Source organism: Castanea sativa, chromosome 11, assembly GCF_040712315.1.
Source record: "Castanea sativa cultivar Marrone di Chiusa Pesio chromosome 11, ASM4071231v1".
In the NCBI taxonomy this organism is placed as follows: domain Eukaryota; kingdom Viridiplantae; phylum Streptophyta; class Magnoliopsida; order Fagales; family Fagaceae; genus Castanea; species Castanea sativa.
In genome coordinates this window covers 6,142,105-6,160,288 of record NC_134023.1, presented here as the reverse complement: position 1 = coordinate 6,160,288, position 18,184 = coordinate 6,142,105, and the positions used below count along the sequence as shown (strand labels likewise).

Below are 18,184 nucleotides of genomic sequence, written 5' to 3'. Positions count from 1 at the left end.
CACCTAGAGTGATGTCCGTAGATCGCTCATCTGCCAAGAACTTAACCCCTCATTTGAAGAGGAGCAGGGTGGAGGTCCGACCATCCTTGAGCTTTTCTAATGAGGACAAAATTGGGACTGTGCAACCACATGACGAAGCCCTTATGGTTACCCTGAGGATAGGGGGTATGATGTGAAGAGCGTGCTGGTAGATCAGGGCAGTAAGGCCGAGATCATGTACCCTAATTTGTACAAAGGGCTTAAATTGAAACCTGAGGACCTAACTCCTTGTAATTCCCCTTTGGTAGGTTTTGATGGGAAAACTGTCATCATCCCAAAGGGCCAAATTAGACTACCTATTTAGGTAGGACCAGCAGTGGTAGAGGTGGACTTTATTGTAGTGGATGCTTACTCCCCTTACACAGCCATTGTGGCAAGACCTTGGCTTCATACCTTGGGGGCAATTTGTGGCCAGGCAGTGCTTGGTGGCCGCAATTAGACATCAAACTGGAGGCCAGTCCTCGGCCTCTATTGGGCAGGATTTATAACAATCAAAGATGCCAGTGCTGTCGACGGATGTAGCGTCAGGTGTGGCGGGGTGTGAACAATTGGAGAAAGTTATTATTGGCAGTGATGAGGAGAAGTTTTTTCAGGTTGGAATTCAACTACATCCTTAGGAAAAGAAAGAGCTGGTGAACGCCTTTAGTAGATGCAACTGTAGGCCAATTAGTAGATGCAACTGTAGGCCATCCTCGAATTAGCTTCTTGAACGCCTTTCAGGGCTACCATTAGATACCATTGGCGCTGGAAGATCAGGAAAAGATTGCTTTTCTTACACCTACTGGGAATTACCACTACAAAGTAATGCCACTTGGGTTGAAAAATGCAACGTCTACCTATCAAAGTATGATGACCAGGATGTTCGAGCCTCAGTTGAGCAAAACTATTGAGGTATATATATAGAAGATATGGTGGTGAAGAGCAAAATAGAGTTTGAGCACATGGATGACCTCGGGAATATCTTTGAGATACTCAGGAAACACAAATTGCGTCTTAATGCCGCTAAGTGCTCTTTTGGCGTCGGTTCGGACAAGTTTTTGGGTTATATGGTTATCCATCGTGGAAATGAGGTCGACCCTAATTAGATTAGAGCAATCAACAACCTTCTCTGAATCCCAAAGAAGTCCATAACTTGATAGGAATGACTACCACTTTGAATCGATTCATTTCTTGGTCAGCAGATAGGTGTAGCATTTTTTCCACTTATTGCATAAGTGGAAGGGATTTGACTAGACAGAGAAATGTTCCTCGGCCTTCCGGCAGCTAAAGGAATATCTTTCTCGGCCGCCTATTATGTCCAAGCCCAAGGGGGAAGAGGTCCTATTTGCTTACATTGTTGTAGCCCCTCATGCACTGAGTCTGGTATTGATACGGGTAGATGATGGGGTGTAGAAACCAGTTTATTATGTGAGAAAATTATTACATGAGATGGTTCATTCACTACAAAAAAATGGGGCTATCCCAGCGTTTTTAAAACCGCTGGGATAGCCCCAAAAAGCGCTGGGATAGGGTAAAAATTCCTATCCCGGCGTTTTTTTTCCCGACGCTTCAAACCGCCGCGCAGTGATAGTCGGTATAGGGTCGCTGGACCTGTACCAGCGCTTTTCAAAAGCGCCGGAAAAGGACATGCCCTATACCAGCGCTTTTTAAAGCGCTGGTATAGGCCTTTTAAATTATATTCATTTAAGACCTATTCCAGCGCTTTTTAAAGCGCTGGAATAGGTAATGCCTATGCCAGCGCTTTCAAAAGCGCTGGCATAGGTCTTGAATGAATATAATTTAAAAGACCTATACCCGCGCTTTTGAAAACGCTGGCATAGGCAGCACCTATTCCAGCGTTCTTCAAAACGCTGGCATAGGTCTTCAATGAATATAATTAAAAAGACCCTATTGCAGCGCTTTTCAAAGCGCTGCTATAGGGCCTTTTTAAAAAAAAAATTTTAATTTTATAGCACCTGAAATGTACCTACAATACATATTTTATAAAACCTGTAATGAACCACAATTCATATTTTCCAATAGCAAATACAATACCACATTAAACCAACAAACTAAATATATTTAATTACACCATATCAATAATTACATCCCAAATGTCTAGAATGTTATACACAAAATAAATACATTCCAAGTGTCTAGAATGTTATGAGGTGCACCTACACTACAATTTCACCATTGCACATTGAGTTTAAAAAACAAAAAACACTCCTAATAGAAAATACTCCACCTTTTCTCTCCATTTCTCTCCATGCAAGCCACCCGCTTACTCCCAAACAACAACCCACCACTACTATATGTATTTACTTAGACAAAATATGAGAAATTGACAACAAATTGAACAACAACCTCACAAACCATAACTAATAACCTCATAATCACATATATCTTTACAATAAGCCCATCATCGTCTTAGTAGCTCCTAAAATTTCTATTGATGAATCACAAACTGAATCACTTAAATGACTTACCATTTGTTAAGAACAGAAAGGGTACCTTCAAAGCACCTGCAATGGAAATCAACCGAGTTAGATACAACAACAGAATAAAAAGAAACATTATTCATTAAGACTGGCAACCATAATAGCATAATTACCATTCCCAAAACCAGAAACTAAAACATTCTTTGTATAACCATCCTTCCTTACTCTTTCACAGTTCTCATTTCACAACAATTTCAGCATAGGTAAGTTTAATTTCCCAAAATTTTCAAAACACACACACACACACACACACACAAAACACTAAACATGTGTCATGAATTCTATTTTCCCCTCCTTTTCTACTCAATTTTCCCAGCAACCAAACAAAGTTAGTTCTATAGAAAATTCACAATTCACTTAAACACACGCATAGAGTCAAAAAGGTTTAAAAGGGAGGATGAAATGTTTGAGAAAGTGTAACAATAAGTTAAGAAAATTAATAAGAAAAAAAATAGTTAAAAGCGGGAAAGATAGAGTTGGAAGTAAGTAGATGATTTGCATAGATAAATACAATACAATGCAGTAATGCACCAACTAACTTAATGTGATTTTCAAAATAATAAATTTGGGATTACCTGAATGTCCCTGGCCCAATCTATAGGATCACTGACAACAATATAAAGACAAGTGGATAAGATTAGGTGATGTAGAGGTACCACACCCCTCAAGCAGCCTATTTGAGAGGGGCAGCTAAGTGGGTATGTCACCTCCCCCCCACCCCACTTGTCAAAATACCCCCACTCCCTTTGGAAAATTCAAGTACAAAAATTCCCTTCTCTTTTTTTAGGCATTTCTCCCTCTCTCTTTCCCCTTTACAAAACCCCTCTAAAACTGAAACTCCAACCCCTTTTCCTCCACTTTTCCACTATCAAGAACCCATAGGAAGCTTCTAATGCCCTTTGTAAATGTGAGATGGTGTAATTTCTTTCATAGCCACACCATCCTCATTTTTATGTTGTACATGAATACTTAAACAATAGCTACCTATATAACTCATTGATGGAAGGAGTGTTAAAAAAATCTAAAATTTAAATTGAAGGAGTCCCTAGTCTAGCCTAAAAGAAGGTTGGGTTCTCCTTCAAAGAGTTTTCTATAACGAAACAAGAAATATTGTTATCCAAGTTTGCATTACAACCCAAAAGAACTATTCCAATCACAATATAAGGTTTTTATAGTTGTTTATAAGGCCATACAACGATGGGATACTTGGTTGGCTTTGATACCATTAAGGGGGAGTTTGAATCCACACGTGAATGGAAATGTTAGAATTATAGTTAAATGATTAAATTCACCAATTCCTAACAACTTAAGTTTTTGAGACAAGTGGTAATTTAACAAGAATGACTGCAAAGGAGCACGCAGTCACTGTTGCTCAGCTAAAGCTACAAACAAGCAAAACATGCCTCCATCCAAAATAATAAAATAAAATAAAATAAGCATCTCCCAGCTGTCATAAACCATCATGCATGCTTGCTACAACAAATTACAAAATACCAAGGGCTACAGTTATCATCAGTTAAACAAAACTTAGGGGGATAAAGAAGAATCTACCTAAACCAATACAACATTGAGTTTGTTGACATACAATCGTTCAATTCGAAAAGAGGCCTCATTACTAGAAAGCTGTGCAAGAAAAATTAAAAGGTAAGAATAAATATAGTTGTGAAAGCATGTGATGCCAACAGAAAAGACACAAACTAACAAAACTCCTCTCCTGGGGAGAAAAAATATCACTATATGAGCTGCACCTGCACAATGACATCAGATATGTAATTTTACATTACATCTCGCTATTCCACAGGCAATGCATTCCACCGATACTTAATAACCCTTTCTAGGACCTGGAATAGAAGCACAAAAATACATACTTTGATCAGCATTCAGAATAATAATTGCAAATTCGAAGAAATATTCTAACACCCTTTCGAACAGAAATTCAAGAGGAAATATTCTCTCTCAAGTAGAATGTAGTAGTTTTTCAGAAACAAAAACTAAAACCATTACTTGTCCAGTTAAATGCATATGCAACAAATTAAAAACATCGATTCAATTGTGCCAAGAGTCACTAAGTAGATGATATGAAGACACAGAAGTGATCCTAGAATCATCAACATCAACAATTAAGCCTGTATAGGCTCTACAAAAACTTTATATGAGATCTTATTTCCCCATGTGGGCTTGCAAGACCAATCTGTACATGTGTCAAAAAGCCTTTTGGCCAAGAGAAGAGTCAAAGATCTTGAGTCCAAGGCTAACATTTTGAACATCTAAGATGCCTTTTTTAAGTATTTTTATCATGCACAAGGACTGTGTAATCTTTTTGGATTCAGGCAAGCCTATGAGCTATTTCATTTAGCTACATACACTATATGTGAAATTCAAATGCATAAATCTGATAGACCTAATAGCAATTTATTTCCAAGCAAATGGCATACATTATTTTCCATGAAGCTTGACCCATCAAATAAATTTACAGGTAGATACAAACACACATTACTGATATTGATCCTTGACCCCATCCCCACGCCTTTATTTATGAGGAGAGGTGCCATTTGGTCCAAGGCCCATATGTCACATCACACAGAAAAATTATAAGATAAAGTTTTACAAAACTACCAACATATGTAAGAAAAATACTGATGAAGCACTACTCCATTTGCATAAGGAATCCATTGATAGGTTTTGGAAAGATTGAACACAGATGCAACAACAAAATTGAAGAATAGAAAATGAAAGATTAAAAAATACCTAGACACCTAGTGTTGGTTAAAGTTAAAACCAGACCATTGAAAAATTTCCATGAGATATTTCATTAATCAATTAAACTGTATAATAAAACTGAACCCAGGGTTCCTTAAATAGAGTTGCAATCTTCTTATCCTAGTAGGAATAGAAAATAATTTTACTACCCTATTAAGAAAAGGAATTAAACTCCTAAGCCAAATAGGAAAAGAAAATAAACCAATTAAATAAATAAATCCTAAACATTTAATTAATCAGGCTTAGGTCTTAAGGCCTAATTAGTAGCAAGCTCCATCCATAATGCTGCAGGTGGAGTCGTCTACTCGCTCTTTTTTTAATAGATACGAAGGAATTTCAACCCTATGGCATCCTGTAGACAAACTTTCAAAGAAGTTTATATAATAGGGGGGAAATGTCAACTTTTATTAAACATAGAAGTTAAATTATGCAGCCAAGTTTAGTAGGCATTGCGCTATTGGGCTATTTCTCTGGGATGGGTTAGCATATGTGGATATTCCACTAAAAGTTCCACCATTCCAAAGATGATTAACATGTGGCAATGGCCTACACTGCTTTTTTTTTTCTTTTCTTTTTTTAACTCCGAATTCAAAGGTGATAATTGATGGTAATTGCATGGTGCGTGCAATAGCCCTAACCATATTGATCCAAACCCTAAATCAAAACCTACCTAAGCAGTTTTACCATAGTTTTTATAGAGTTAGAGGACAAGGGCTGAAATTTAAGTCTTAAGTTAAAATAAAATCTTGTATAAATAAAACAAAATAAAAGTAAAAAACTTAACAAGACTAGTATTACAAAATTTGAAATCAAGTAAAAAATTGAAACTTGGAAATATATCTGCCTTACTTCTCAAGTGATTGCAAAGGAGGCAGACTTGCTTGCTGCTGTAAGCAACTACAATATAGGCTCCAGTTCTTCTAGATCTTTTGGAAAGAATGAAAAAGAATTCCAGACTATGATATAAAAATTCCAAGCATATTTAATTAAAACCAAACACAAATACCAGCACCATTCTAACGCAGTCATTAATAAAACAAAGCCACCGCCATTTCGAAGTATCTCAATATTAACTTCAAGATAATTCATATAACATCACCCATGGGCTTTGTTTTTTTTAGCTGTGTGCTTGAGATGTGTATGCATGAAGCAACACACATAAATTTAAGGTAGCCAGTATTGTCAAGGAGTAAAATACTGTGCTCATTTTATGGATTTCATATTGCCGATTAGTTTAATTAATATGCTTAAATCATACCTACTGACCAAGGTTTGGCTTCAAATTGTGTGAAAAACAAAATAAGAAATGGGTGTCATAAAGCATGCAAGTATATATTATTTCCTCATTGGCTTGATGTGCCAGAGGTTGGAAATAAAATAGGCAAACACTAGTGAAATTAATTGAGCTTAACCAACTTTGTATAGCAAGTGACAACTTTATTTACTCGTTTGGTATGAGAAAAAGACATGGATTAATAAATTAAAACTGTGTGGTAGCTTCGTATTGCATTAATATTTAATAAAAAGGCTGATTCTAGCGTAGGAGTTTTCAAACATCTAAATTTTAAGAAATTAAACAAATTGACACCTGTGGTTGTGACAGAAGCATAAATAAGTATATAAATATAAAATTAGTAATTATAAGAAGTGTGTGATAGTGGGGAATTTATGCTAGGATGAGCCAACAGAGTTTGGGTAGAGTCATCTAAACGTTGAATAGGTAAACATATTGTACAAGTATTAAAGAAGAGACTAACCAGTGCGGCAGTGCCTGTTGGCGTTTGGTACAGTTCTTTGCCCTGTCAAAAAAGCATCTCTTCCAAATTGGAAAAAAAAAAAGGGCAAATCACTAACCAAAAAAAAAAACCTTGGGATGGCGGCGACACCAAGCTGACGGGGTTTCCAAGCTCCAGTGACGAATCCGGTGAGTTGTGTGTGCGATCGGGTGGTGGAGTGATCGGAATAGATTAATCTAGAAACGAGCAGAGAGAGAGAGAGGTTTGCTTGTGAGAAATGAGAAAATAATGAGGCGGCTGAAGTGAGAAATGTAGAGATTAGGGTTTTTTTTTTTTTTTTTTTTTTAAGTTATTGTATAAAACGACGTAGTTTTATGTTATAAAGAGAGAGAAAAAAAATTAAATGTGTTTATTAGGGTTCGAACTTGGGCAACATATTACTCCACGCTTAGCTTACCACTAAACTACTAGTACTCTTCTTTAAGCATTTTATACATAATAATATTTAATACATATCGAGTTTTTTTTTGGAGATATTGTTCATTATTAAAAATAATTGATGTTTTAAAAAGTAATACATAAATAAATAAATTATAAAAAAAAACTTCAAAAAAAATTGTTGATAAAGACACCCCTCAAACCAAAAAAAAAGAAAAGAAAAGAAAAAAGAGATGATAATAAGTAATTTATAGTGTGTTTTTTTCCTCAAAATACTTTGGTAGATTATTTTTTATTTTGATAATTCAATTGTTACAACAAACTAAAGGAGAGATTTAAATTATAATTCTCCTCATAAAAGAGACTAATTAATATCACCAAATTATGAAAAATTATTAAGTGTTCTCTAAATAAAACGACTTTGTGCTCTCTTATTTTACATTAGTAAAAATAATTATTACATAAAAATAAGAAATACCATATGAATATATCACTATATTCTTAAAATATTGAATAATCACTATTAAATTATAATTCTCCTCGTAAAAGAGACTAATTAATATCACCAAATTATGAAACTCATTTACTCATTAAAACCCATTTAACTAATTGCTTCTAACTCAAACCATCAACAAAGATGGAAACCCCATAAAAAATTATCACTTCACTCACACCCATATTTGCCAAAGTCATTTAAAATGCAAAGAATAAATTCCAAAAATCAACTCATATCAACATATGCAACAACAAGACCCATATAGTTGATCTAGCAAACCAACCTTCAAATACCCATTAGCAAACTAATCAACCAAAACTTTTTATCAAAGCAAAAACTCTTTAAATGATATGAAATTTTCGGATTTTAACAAAGCCATTGGTACCCAAATCATCTTAACCCTCTAATCTAACATTATTCACCAAAACCCATCAAGTATTTACTATAATAATCATTGAATAGCAAAACCCAAAGCAAAAACTCTTCAAATGATATGAAATTTTCGGATTTTAACAAAGCCATTGGTACCCAAATCATCTTAACCCTCTAATCTAACATTATTCACCAAAACCCATCAAGTATTTACTATAATAATCATTGAATAGCAAAACCCAAAGCAAAAACTCTTCAAATGATATGAAATTTTCGGATTTTAACAAAGCCATTGGTACCCAAATCATCTTAACCCTCTAATCTAACATTATTCACCAAAACCCATCAAGTATTTACTATAATAATCATTGAATAGCAAAACCCAAAGGATTTCATAAAAGAAATTGAGCAAAAAGCTTAGATTTTTACCTTAAAATCTTGTTGGGAAAAGCCACAAATGAAGGAGTATATGGAGGCTAGAGGGATGATCTAACGGTGGCTATTTATGAGAGATGAAGAGGGAGTAAGATTTGGGTGAGAGGAAGGGAGAGGCTGCAGCACAAGAAAAACAAGAGAGAGAGAGAGAGAGAAAGAGAGAGACCAACATGAAAATGAGGAAGAAAAGGGTGGGTTAGAGGGAAAGGTCTGAAGGAAAGAAGTGGGAGACCAAAAATGAGAGGCCAAAGTGGTGCCAAGCTAAAAAATATAAGAGGGAAGTCTGAAATTTTTTCAGTGGTACGAAGGACCTATTGCAGCGTTTTTTGACCCTATCCCAGCGCTTTTTGAAGCGCTGGAATAGGGTCACCCTATTCCGGCGCTTCAAAAAGCGCTGGGATAGGCCTCTCTCCATTCCCTTATGGAGTGACCCAATCCCAGCGCTTTTTGAAGCGCTGGAATAGGGTGACCCTATTCCAGCGCTTCAAAAAGCGCTGGGATAGGCCTTTTTCCATTTCCTTATGGGGTGACCCTATCCCAGCGCTTCAAAAAGCGCTGGAATAGGGTGACCCTATTCCAGCGCTTTAAAAAGCGCTGGGATAGACCTATCTCCATTTCCTTATGGAGTGACCCTATCCCAGCGCTTTTTGAAGCGCTGGAATAGGGTCACCCTATTCCAGCGCTTCAAAAAGCGCTGGGATAGGCCTCTCTCCATTCCCTTATGGAGTGACCCAATCCCAGCGCTTTTTGAAGCGCTGGAATAGGGTCACCCTATTCCAGCGCTTCAAAAAGCGCTGGGATAGACCTATCTCCATTCCCTTATGGAGTGACCCTATCCCAGCGCTTTTTGAAGCGCTGGAATAGGGTGACCCTATTCCAGCGCTTCAAAAAGCGCTGGGATAGGCCTTTTTCCATTTCCTTATGGGGTGACCCTATCCCAGCGCTTTTTGAAGCGCTGGAATAGGGTTACCCTATTCCAGCGCTTTTCAAGCGCCGGGATAGGATAATTTCAAATATTAAATTAATTAAAAAAAAAAAGATTACCCTAACCTATAGCGGCGGTTATAAAACGCTGCAATAGGGCATCCTATACCAGCATTTTTAAAAACCGCCGCTATAGGTCTCCTATTGCAGCGATTTATAAAGCGCCGGTTTTGAGCTGCCGTAATAGGGTTTCCTATACCAGCGCTTTTAAAAAGCGCTGGTACAGACTTATCTATTACGGCGTTTTTTAAAAGCGCTGGGAAAAAAACGCTGGGACAGAACGATTTTTTTGTAGTGATTACTTACCACTAGAGAAGGCCATCTAGGCAATGGTACATGCTATGTGGAAGCTCCCTCATTACTTTCAGGCTTACATTGTTTTGGTTTTAACCTAGCTCCCTCTTCAATCACTGCTTCAGAAATCTGACTACACCAGGAGGATTGCAAAATGGGGAACGATCCTAGGAGCTTTCGATATTAAATACATGTCTCGTACTTCTATAAAGGGCCAGGTCTTTGCAGATTTTGTGGCCGAGTTTGTTAAGCCATTATTAGAAGAAGGTGATGAAAGCCTGAACATGGATGGAAAATTAGTTGGGATGATTTCCTTATAGGAGCCTCTATCTTGGAAGGTATACGTTAACGGCGCAAAAAATCAAAAGGGGTCTAGAGTGGGGCTAGTTATGGTGACCCCTGAAAGGCTTACTATTGAGAAATTCTCAAGGCTGGGGTTTTCGGCCACAAACAATGAGGCTGAGTACGAGACTTTATTGGTGGGAATGGCTATGGTCCAGAAAATGGGAGCGAGAACAATGGAGATATTTCCAATTCAAGATTGGTTGTAGGCCAAGTAAAGGGAGAATTGGAGGCCAGGGATGTGAGAATGCAAGACTATTTTAGCCAAGTTAGGCATTTGCAATTGGGGTTTTTGCAATTGGGGTTTGAATCCTTCTCCTTACAAAAAATCCCAAGGAATAGAAACACGCATACTGACTCTCTTGCCACTCTTGCAACCTCCTTGGTGCAAGGTTTATCCCGGGTTATCCTGGTTGAAGATCTATGCAAACCTACTGAAATGAAAGAGGAGAGGATCCCTATTCACCAAATCAGGGTAGGGCCTAGTTGGATGGATCCTATTGTGCTATTTCCTAAGGATGACATCTTGCCTAAGGAGAAAGGGGAGGTTGATAAAGTGCGAAGGAAGGCCCCTCGATTTTGGTTGTCTGAGGATCAGAAATTATACGAGTGCTCTTTTCTTGGGCTGTACTTGTTATGCATTCATCCCGAGGTAGTGGACCCACTCTTAGAGGAGCTACACAAAGGGATTTATGGAAGTATACCGGAGGCAAGTCATTGTCTCACAGGGCCCTCACCCAAGGACATTGGTGGCCAAAAATGCAAAGGGATGCACAGGACTACGTGAAGAAATGTGACCAATGTCAGAGGTATGCCCTGAATAATCATTAGCTCAGTGAGGCCTAGCCATTGTGGGGCTTTTCCCCAAGGTACCAGGAAACTGTTGGTCGACACTAACTATTTCACCAAGTGGGTGGAAGCTGAGCCCTTATCAAATATTAGAGATGTGGATGCCAAAAAATTTTATGAAAAAATATTGTTACTCGGTTTGGGATCCCTCATACCTTCATCTTAGACAATGGGCTTCAATTTGATAGCAAAGCATTTAGAAGGTACTATGGTGAATTGGGTATCATGAATAGGTACTCGACTCCGACCTATCCACAAGAGAATGGGCAGGCCAAGGTTGTCAATAAAGTCATAGTGAATAGACTCAAGATGAGGTTGGACGATTCAAAGGGTAAGTGGGTGGAAAAGTTTCCCTATGTCCTTTGGACATATCAGACCACTCCTCATAAGTCCATAAGGGAAACCTCATTTTCAATGACTTATGGGGCCGAGACTGTGATCCCTCTAGAGACTGGATTCCTAACACTAAGGACAAGCTCATTTGCTCCGGACAGCAATGACCACTTACTAGAGAAGAGCTTGGATCTAGTTGAAGAACGGAGGGAAAATGTTATGATTCAGCTTGTATACTATCAGCAGAAGCTCAAACAAGGGTATGATTGAAGTGTAAGGTTAAGGCCGTTAGCCCCAGACGACTTGGTATTAAGAAAGGTAATAGGCACTGTAAAAAACCCAACATGGGATAAGCTAGGTCCCAACTGGGAAGGGTCGTACCGTATCACCTCGGTAGTTGCTATAGGTGCATACTTCCTAGAAGTCTTAGATGAAAACGCTATACCACAACCCTAGAATGTAAGTAACTCGCGAAGGTACTATTATTATTGAAAGGAAGCTTCGCCATGTTTTTTATTATGACATTATACATTGTGTTCATTACTTGTTTGAATATTAAACAAAACCTTGTTCATGCTTGGTTCTTTAGACCACATACCTTGGGTAAATTAATATTCCTTATCACTTGTTTGAATGTTAAGCAAAACCTAGGTCATGCCTGGTTTCTTGTGTTAGGATTAGTGCCCTTAAATCCTATTGTATGATGCTATGTATGACATTATATATGACATGATGTATGACTTAATATTGTGATTGATAAAGTTATTTTATTATTATCTAAAATAATGGTAACATGAATATGGGACATTATCATATAGTCCATGAGATACATTGTATGTGATTTATGTGAAAAGTCACAGAAGATGTAAATCACAAGTTCTTTGTAAACTCAGAATTAATAGTTCGTAGTCGGTGATGAAATTGGGCATTTCATCTGCGAAGACTATAATGTGTCAACTAAGATGATTTGTCTTGATCATGGAAGTGGAAGCTTCTAGTTGATATGTTGATATGTTTTAAGAGTTAAAACATATTGAACAAGACTGCTGTGAGATTTATTATTCTCCTAACGACTGTCAAATGAATAATAAATCTCACGACTTCTATTTGTATGAACTCTTAATCCTGAGAGAATAATGGACATGATTATGAAGTGTAGGTTGCTTTGATATATCAGGAGTGAGATCTGAAGTGACGGTCAAAACCTCAGTATATTAGGCAGTCACATTTAGTGTTGATGGAACATATATTCTCAAGATGGAATTCATAGTCTCTTGATGGAGATATAAAATATTCCCTTGAGATAAGTTTAATGGGTTCAGTTATTCAGAGAGTTAGGCCTAACCACTTTAGTAAGAAATTACTAAAGTATATATTTATGAAATTGGATTTCATAAATATATAATGAATAACTTTAAAGGATTAAACTGGGTACTCAAGGATAAGATGTAGTAATTTACAAAGTGACAGTCTACATTTATGACTTTGTGTTACTACGAATATTTTATGAAGGGGTTACGTGTATAATAAAGTCTTGGGATATAATTTATTAATAAGGCCTAGAGTGCAATTATATTTATATAGTGGTATTAAATATAATTAATGTTAACCTTGGACTTGTCAAAAGTTGACGGAAAAGCCCAAGGCCCATTGGAGCTAGTGTCTTATTGGTTCCTTTTGGTCCCACTCCAAGCCACACACTAAAGCTCAATTGGAAAGGCCCAATAGGCCAGCCCAATTAGATAATCAGTTAGTTATAAAGGGAGAAACATACAGAATTTTTTTTTAGTTATTAGAAGAAGAGATTAGAAAAGAAAAAGAAACGGTGTGTGAGAGAGTGTGAGACACACTTTCATTCTCCCTTTGAAAAACTGATTGAGAGACCACACATCTTGGGCGTAAAGTGGAATTGTAGTGAAGATTAAAAGTGTTCTTAAGTGCTTCTAATCTTTGTTTTGAATTTCTCCACACCAAGGTACGCTATCTTGTTCTTAAATTCTGAAATTTACATTGTGCACATTATCAATCATGAATGAAATAGATCCTTGTTTGTTGCTTCCGCTGTGGGTTTTGCATGAGATGCAAAACCAGAATTTTTCCTTCTATTGGTATCAGAGCCAGGTTTTCATATCATGATTGTATAACGTGTAATTGAATTTTAGAATTTAAGAAAATCGTCATCCTTGTGTAGACTTGGTTTGATAATCATGGTTTTATGAATTTATGTTATTAGCGTTGGAATTCATATGTCATGATTCATATATGTGATATATAGATTGAAGTTTATGAAACTTCAAGATGATTTCTATATTTAATAGCCATTACAATTCTACACTTCAATGTCTATGGCCGTGATATGCATTTGAAAGGAGTAGTTATTACTATAGGGGTAGTTATTCTCATTGTACCAATATATATAAATAACTACCTTTTGCATGTATTCATTCCTTGCACCGTTTGACTTGGAAGTGGGAATTGTTGTATGTCCGTGTATATATATATATCTATATATATATATATATATATATATATATATATATGAACCCATGTAAAGAAGTGTTATAAGGATTCAATGACTTGGATATTATTTTTCCTTGCATCACTTGGTCTATTCCTTGCACCGTTTGACTTGGTCAATGAAAGTTATATTATGTAAGTTATATATGTAACTTACATTGACCAATTGTAAGCCAATTGTAAGTTATACGTAAATGATGTTTTCATGCATGGCTTAGGCTTTGTTTTATGGCTTGGTCTATTTAATGCATGGCTTGAAAATTTATTGCACTCCTGGACTTTGATGCATGTAGTGCATGGCTTGAAAATGGCTTGACCATTTTGCATATGTTAGTCTTCTTGGTTTGTAAGGATTCCTACAATCCGTATAGTATATATATATATATATATATATATATATATATATATATATATATATATATATATATATATATATGTAATATATGAGTTTATATTACGTTATATATATATTTATATATGTTAATGTTAGTTTAATGAAATTTATTCCTAATGAGATTAGGATTATTTTTTTTTTTAACGTGTCTAGCATTATTATGGTTCTTAACCTTAAAAACCTTTAATTTAAAATATCTAGTGGAAGAGAGATACAAGGGTTGTATCTCACAGCCTCCATTGTTAATTCATAGTAGTGTGAAATATATACTTTGTCTTTGTCTCGAGTTTAGCATTCCATGCGGAGAGTGTTTATTTCATAGTCCTACAAGATTGAATTTCTTGGTTTATAGTGGTTTGATAAACACCTTGTCTTAGCTTCGAGCTTTGCATTCCATGCGGAGGGTGTTTTATCATGGTACTACAAAATAAGCCTGTTAAAGGGATGAAATGTGGTTACACATACTTCTAGACAATGGTATACACTAGACTAAGTATTATAGTATTCTCTAGGCTGAGTTCTTACTATTATTACTTAGAGGCTAAATGTAAAACGGCATATTATTAGTGTTTGATAAGAGTTATCATGATAGCACTAATAATGAGAATAGTTCTCAATCAATCATAGTATTTTATGTTCACTCTATGCTGAGGGATATTGAATATGAGATTGGATTGTCGTTGCATATATTATTTTATGGTTTTATTAAGGTTCCATATTATATGCTTATATGCTAAATTGATAATGTCCAATTTACTTATTATATTCATGTTTATTATTTTCAGATTTTATCATGGCATCATTTAGCCCACTTGTTTCTATTCTTAACAAAAACAAACTGACTGGATCCAACTATGTTGACTGGAAAAGAAATTTGGACATTGTTCTTACTGCTGAAGAGCACAAGTATGTGCTTACTCAACCATGTCCTAACTTTCCTTCATTAGATGCTCCTCTTGAGGAAAAACAGCGATATGATCGTTGGCAGAAATCTAATGAGATGGCCAAGTGCTACATCCTAGCATCTATCTCAAATGTTCTACAACATCAAATGTAGGATGTAGAACTTGCTTCGAACATAATGCATATTCTGAAGGAGATGTTTGGTGAGCAAGGCCGTTCTGCAAGGCAAGAAACCATGAGGCAAATTTATAATACCAAAATGGCTGCAGGAAGTTCAGTGAGAGAGCATTGTCTTAGGATGATTGCTAATCTGAACACATTAGAAGTTTTAGGTGTCGACATTGATGGAGAATCCCAAGTGGATATGATACTCCAGTCACTACCAGAATCATTCAAGGAATTCAGACTCAATTATAATATGAACAAAAAGATTTATTCTTTGTCTGAATTAATAAATGAGTTAGTGGCGGCGGAAGGCATCCTTGGTACTTCTAGTGTTGAAGTCAATGTGGGTGAAGCTTCTACTTCTCAACCTAAGTCGAAAGGCAAGGGTAAGAAGAAGAAGAAGGAGGACTTCACTAAGAAAGATGGTAAACAAATTGCCTTAGGGGTTGCCAACAAAGGAAAGAAAACCAAAGGAAAGTGTTTCCATTGTGGTGAGAAAGGACATTGGAAGAGGAATTGTCCAACATACAAGGCTGCCAAGAATAAAGGTATGAAAAGTTCATTTCTTCTTGAAATATGTTTGGTACAGAATCCAACAGATTCCTGGTGTGTGGATTCAGGTTGTACTAATCATATCTGCAATTCTTTGTAGGGGTTCCAGGAGACCAGAAGACTCAATGAAGGGGAATTATTTCTTACTTTGGCTGTTGGGAGCAGGATTCCGGTTGTAGCTGTTGGAGTGTTTAGTTTATGTTTTAAGTCTAGAGTTTTAATATTGGAAGATTTTTTGTATGTACCTAATGTTCGTAGGAATTTAATTTCTGCAACTTACTTAGGTAAACATGGATATTGTGTTATCCTGAAAGACAATGTTGTAATTAAGAAGGATAAAGTGTTTATCTGTTCTGGCAATATTGTGGATGGTCTTTATATTTTAACTCCTGATAAGCATGAATTATACAATTCTGAATTAGATAGTAACTCTCATGTGAAATCATTAAAGAGAAAGTTTCCTTCTACTAGTGATACATATCTATGGCACTTGCGTTTAGGTCATATTAATTCAAGTAGGATTCAAAGACTAATCAAAGATGGACTTTTACAGCTCATGGACTTTGATGGTTTTCCAGTTTGCGAATCTTGTTTGGAAGGTAAGATGACCAAACGACCTTTTAATGCAAAAGGTAGAAGAGCGCAAGATTTGCTAGAACTAGTACATTCAGATGTATGTGGTCCTATGTCAATCCAAGCAAGAGGTGGCTATGAGTATTTCATTACTTTCACTGATGATTACTCTAGATTTGGTTATGTGTACCTAATGAAACGGAAGTCCGAAACTTTTGAAAAGTTCAAAGAGTTTAGGGCTGAAGTTGAGAATCAATTGGGTAAACACATAAAGGCCATTCGATCTGATCGAGGTGGCGAATACCTTCTTGGTGATTTTAAGGATTACTTGACTGAAAATGGGATTATATCCCAGTTGACTGCACCTAGAACTCCACAACAAAATGGTGTAGCAGAAAGAAGGAATAGGACTCTTTTAGATATGGTTAGGTCCATGTTGAGTTATTCGACTCTACCAATTTCTTTTTGGGGATATGCCTTAAATACTGCAATGTATCTTCTGAATTTAGTACCTTCGAAGTCTATTCCTAAAACACCTGTAGAGTTGTGGAATGGGCGTAAGCCTAGTATGAGACCTCCACATTTGGGGTTGTCCAGCACATGTGTTGAAAGGAAAGTCTGACAAGTTACAGTCTAAAAAAGAAGTGGTATTTTTTGTAGGGTATCCAAAAGGAACAGTTGGAGGTTTATTCTATAGTCATAAGGATAATAAAGTGTTTGTTATCACAAATGTCAAATTCTTGGAAAATGACTATATGAATAATTTTACTCCTGGAAGTAGAGTTGTCTTGGCTGAAATGAATGAACCTGTAGTTGAACAACCAATAGATGAAACTAGGGATGATGTGACTGTATTAGATACACCACAAGATACTACTCATGAGATGTCTAGTACACAGGTGCCTCATCGTAGTGGGAAAATTGTTCGGCCTCTTATAAGATTCGTAGGTTTAGGAGAAACTTATGAGGCTATCTCAGAAGAGGCTGAATCGGATCCTTACACTTATGATGAAGCAATAAATGATATAGATGCACATCATTGGGTCCAAGCTATGAAATCTGAATTGGATTCTATGGATTCCAATCATGTATGGGATCTTGTAAAGGCGCCTAACGACATTAAACCTATTGGTTGCAAATGGGTTTACAAGAGGAAGAGATGGATAGATGGAAAGGTTGAAACCTTTAAAGCAAGGCTAGTGGGGAAAGGGTATACACAAAAAGAAGGTATTGATTATGATGAAACTTTTTCGCCAGTAGCCATGCTTAAATCTATCAGAATTGTCTTATCCATTGCTGCTCATTATGATTATGAAATTTGGCAAATGGATGTCAAGACTGCATTTCTTAATGTCAATCTTGAAGAAGAAATATACATGTTGCAACCAGAAGGTTTCATAGCAAAGAACCAAGAGCATATGGTATGCAAGTTGAATAGGTCCATTTATGGACTCAAGCAAGCATCTAGGTCATGGAACATCATATTTGATCAAGCAATCAAGTCATTTGGTTTTGAACAAAA

General features: G+C 36.4%; 1 long non-coding RNA gene across 2 annotated transcripts; it reads right to left on the bottom strand.

The window, feature by feature from the left end:
• Positions 1-2,407: 2,407 nt before the first annotated feature.
• Positions 2,408-7,214, bottom strand: LOC142615050 (uncharacterized). 2 transcript variants are annotated; one of them, XR_012840646.1, is made up of 5 exons: positions 7,147-7,214; positions 7,037-7,078; positions 4,268-4,360; positions 4,071-4,142; positions 2,408-2,543 (listed from the first exon to the last, which is right to left on the bottom strand). It is a non-coding gene; the product is annotated as an uncharacterized LOC142615050 (long non-coding RNA). The 2 variants fall into 2 exon arrangements; XR_012840645.1 differs by lacking the exon at positions 7,147-7,214 and having other exon boundaries at positions 7,037-7,100.
• Between the last annotated feature and the right edge of the window lie 10,970 nt (positions 7,215-18,184).